We start from the raw sequence: 5,009 nt of genomic DNA, 5'->3' as shown, positions 1-5,009 counted from the left end.
AGAAAAGCCTTGGATGGATGTGAGTATGGATTTTGTTGAAGGACTCCATAAATCTTAGTTGAAGGATATGGTGTTAGTGGTGGTAGACAGATTCACTAAATTTGTTCATTTTGTGCCCTTGTCACACCCATATTCTGTAGCCAAAGTAGCTCAACTATATATGCAATATGTCTTTAAATTACATGGCATGCCTACCACAATTGTGAGTGACAGGGACCCTGTATTTACATCACACTTTTGGCAAGAGTTGATGAGGCTATAAGATGTGCAACTTGCCATGTCTTCAGCTTATCACCCCCAAATAGATGGCCAAACTGAGGTAGTCAATAAGAGTTAAAACATTACCTAAGGGCTTTTGCTACAGACAGACCACAATCTTGGGTGGAGTGGTTACCCTTAGCTGAATTCTGGTTCAATACCAATTTTCATATCTCTTTTAAGATGACACCTTTTGAGGCTTTATATGGTTTTGCTCCACCAAGATGCTTGGACTACATTCCTGGCACTACTAAGGTAGACAGTGTGGAGGTGCATTTGAGAACCAGACAGCAGCTCATTTCCTTATTGAAGCAGAGCTTGGTGGCGGCTTAAGAGAAAATGAAGGTTGCTGCTGATAAGCATAGGACCATGAGGGAGTTTGCAGTGGGTGATTGGGTATACACCAAGTTGCAGCCAAACAAATAGATGTCATTAAGGCATAAACGTTTGGGGAAATTATCACCTAGATATTATAGTCCTTTTCAGATATTGCAAAATGTTGGTAGTGTTTCTTACAAATTGGATTTACCCCCTGAATCAAGACTCCATTCCACTTCCATGATTCATGTTTAAAGCAGAGGTTGGGTCAACATGTGGTGCCTCTTCCTTCCTTACCCCCTGTAGATTCTGAGGGCATTATCAGACCAAAACTTGATGCTATTTTGCAAGAGAAGTCTCATCAGTTGAGGCATAGGACTGTTACTCAAGTCTTAATTCAGTGGCAAGGGGAAGGTACTAAGAATGCTACTTAGGAGAATTTGTACCAGCTGCAACAACAATTTCCTCACCTTGTCGGTAAGGTGTTTTAATTAAGGGGGGTTATTGTAAGATATAGTTTGTATGCTGTATAATAAGATGGGTTGTATGGCAGTAGTCTATGATGCAGAGGCTGTGATGTAGTGTTATGATGTAGTGTTGTGATGTAGTACTGTGATGCAAAGGTTATGTTGCAGTGCTGTGATGCAGAGGCTATGTTGCAGTGCTGTGATGCAGAGGCTATGATGCAGCAGTAGTCTACAACTAGTCTGGATAGTGTAAAGGCTGTGATAGAGTGTTAATAGTATACATGCCTAAGTGTCCATATGAGAGTAGTACATTAGAGTTGGTTAGGACTGTGCAAGTCAGTTAGAGTTAGTTAGAGACTGATGGGTCATTGACAGTTGTTTTGGTATTGTATAAGAGACCAATGAGTTGTATAGTGGGTAATCAAGTAAGTGTATTTTTCAATGCAACCCCCAGCATCAAGACTCCATTCCACCTACCATGTTTTATATTTAAAGCAGAGGTTGGGTCAACAGGTGGTGCCTCTTCCATCCTTACCCCCTATGCATTCTGAGGGCATTATCAGAACAGAACCTGATGCAGTTTTGCAAGAGAGGTCTCATCAGTTAAGGCATAGGGCCGTTACTCAAGTCATAATTCACTGCCAAGGAAAAGGTACTGAGAATGCTACATGAGAGAATTTGTACCAACTGCAGTAACAATTTCCTCACCTTGTGGGCAAGGTGCTTTAATTGGGGAGTATTGTTAGGCATAGTTTGTATGTTGTATAATATGATGGGTTGTATGGCAGCAGTCTGTGATGCGGAGGCTGTGATGTAGTGCTTTGATGCGGAGGCTGTGATGCAGTGCTTTGATGCAGAGGCTGTAATGCAGTGTTGTGATGCAGAGGATATGATGCAGTAGTAGCCTATCACTAGTCTGGATAGTGTAAAGGCTGTGATAGTATGTTAGTAGTATACATGCCTAAGTGTCCAAATGAGAGTGGTACATTAGAGTTGGTTAGGACTGTGCAAGTCAGTTAAAGTTAGTTAGAGACCGATGCATCATTAACGGTTGTTTTGGTTTTGTATAAGAGACCAATGAGTTGTATAATGGGTAATCAAGCAAGTGTATTTTTCAATGCAACCCCCAGAATCAAGACTCCATTCCACCTTCCATGTTTCATGTTTAAAGCAAAGGTTGGGTCAACATGTGGTGCCTCTTCCTTCCTTACCCCCGTGGATTCTAAGGGCATTATTAGACCAAAACCTATTGTTGTTTTGCAAGAGAGGTCTCATCAGTTGAGGCATAGGGCTATTACACAAGTCCTAATTCAGTCGCAGGAGGAAGGTACTGAGAATGCTACTAGGGAGAATTTGTACCAGCTACAGCAACAATTTCCTCCCCTTGTACATAAGGTGTTTAATTTGGGGGGGGGGTATTGTTAGGCGTAGTTTGTATGTTGTATAATATAATGGGTTGTATGGCAGTAGTTTGTGACGCAAATGCAGTGATGCAGAGGTTGCGATGAAGAAGCTGTGATGCAGTACTCTGATGCAGACGCTGTGATGCAGTGCTCTGATGCAGAGTCTATGATGCAATGCTATGATGCAGAGGCTACGATGCAGTAGTAGTCTATGACTAGTCTGGATAATGTAAAGGCTGTGATAGTGTGTTAGTAGTATACGTGCCTAAATGTCAAAACAAGAATGGTACATTAGACTTGGTTAGGACTATGCAAGTCAGTTAGAGTTAATTAAATACTGATGGGTCATTGACAGTTGTTTTGGTGTTGAATAAGAGACCAACGAGTTGTATAGTAGGTAATCAAGCAAATGTATTTTTCAATGCAACCCCCTGAATTAGTACTCCATTCCACCTTCCATGTTTCATGTTTAAAGTAGACGTTGGGTCAACATGTGGTGCCTCTTCCTTCCTTACCCCCTTATGGACTCTGATGGTATTATCTATCCAGAACCTGTTGCTGTTTTGCAAGAGAGGTCTCATCAGTTAAGGCATAGGACCGTTACTCAAGTCTTAATTCAGTGGCAGGGGGAAGGAACTGAGAATGCTACTTGGAAGAATTTGTACCAGCTGCAGCAACAATTTCCTCACCTTGTGGGCAAGGTGTTTTAATTTTTGGGGGGGGGGGGTATTGTTAGGTATAGTTTGTATGTTGTATAATATGATTGGTTGTATGAAAGTAGTTTGTGATGTAGAGGCTGTGATGCAGAGGTTGTGATGCAATGCTGTGATGCAGTGCTGTGATGAACTAGCTATGATGCAGTGCTGTGATGTAGAGGCTATGATGCAATGTTGTGATGCAGAGGCTATAATGCAGCAGTAGTCTATGACTAGTTTGGATAGTGTAAAGGCTGTGATAGGGTGTTAGTAGTATATGTGCCTAAGTGTCAATATGAAAGTGGTACATTAGAGTTAGTTAGGATTGTATGAGTCAGTTAGGGTTAGTTAGAGACCGATGGGTCATTGACAGTGGTTTTGGGGTTGTATAAGAGTCCAATGAGTTTTACAGTGGGTAATCAAGCAATTATATTTTTCAATGCAACCCCCTGAATCAAGACTCCATTCCACCTTCCATGTTTCATGTTTAAAGCAGAGATTGGGTCAACATATGGTGCCTCTTCCTTCCTTACCCCCTCTAATTCTAAGGGTATTATTAAACTAGAACTTGTTGCTGTTTTGCAAGAGAGGTCTCATCAGTTAAGGCATAAGATTGTTGCTCAAGTCTTAATAAAATGGCAGGGGGAAATTACTGAGAATGCTACTTGGGAGAATTTGTACTAGCTGCAGCAACAATTTCCTCACCTTGTGGGCAAGGTGTTTTATTTTAGGGGGGGTATTGTTAGGCATAGTTGTATGTTATATAATATGATTGGTTGTATTAAAGTATTTTGTGATGTAGAGGCTGTGATGCAAAGGTTGTGATGCAGTGCTATGATGCAGTGCTGTGATGAACAGGCTATAATGCAATGTTGTGATGTAAAGGCTGTCATGTAGAGGCCATGATGTAGTGCTGTCATGCAGAGGCTATGATGCAGCAGTAGTATATGACTAGTCTGGATAGTGTAAAGGCTGTGATAGTGTGTTAGATTTATATGTGCCTAAGTGTCTATATGAGAGTGGTACATTAGAGTTGGTTAGGATTGTGCAAGTCAGTTAGAGTTAGTTATAGACCGATGGGTCATTAACAGTTGTTTTGGTGTTGTATATAAGACCAATGAGTTGTATAGTAGGTAATCAAGCAAGTGTATTTTTCAATGCAACCCCCTGAATCAGGACTCCATTCCACCTTCCATATTCCATGTTTAAAGCAGAGGTTGGGTCGACATGTGGTGCCTCTTCCTTCCTTACCCCTGTGAATTCTGAGCGTATTATCAAACCAGAACATGTTGCTGTTTTGTAAGAGAGGTCTCGTAAGTTGAGACATAAGACTGTTACTCAAGTCTTAATTCAGTGGCAAAGGGAAGGTACTCAGAATGCTACTCAAGAGAATTTGTACCAACTGTAGCAATAATTTCCTCACATTGTGGGCATGGTGTTTTAATTTGGAGAGGGGTATTGTTTGGCAGATTTTGTATGTTGTATAATATGATAGGTTATATGGCAGTAGTCTGTGATGTAGTGGCTGTGAGGCAGAACTGTGATGCAGTGCTGTGATGCGGAGTTTATGATGCAGTGCTGAGATGCAAAGGCTATGATGCAGTGCTGTGATGTATAGGCTATGATGTAGTGCAGTGATGCAGAGGCTATGATGCAATAGTCTATTACTAGTCTGGATAGTGTAAAGGTTGTGATAGTGTGTAAGTAGTATAAGTGCCTAAGTGTCCATATGAGAGTTGTACATTAGAGTTGGTTAGGACTGTGCGAGTTAGTTAGAGTTAGTTAGAGACTGATGGGTCATTGATAATTGTTTTGGTGTTGTATAAGAGACCAATTAGTTGTATAGTGGGTAATCAAGCAAGTATATT

This window comes from Quercus lobata, chromosome 2 (assembly GCF_001633185.2).
Source record: "Quercus lobata isolate SW786 chromosome 2, ValleyOak3.0 Primary Assembly, whole genome shotgun sequence".
NCBI lineage: Eukaryota > Viridiplantae > Streptophyta > Magnoliopsida > Fagales > Fagaceae > Quercus > Quercus lobata.
This window is presented reverse-complemented; position numbering follows the sequence as displayed.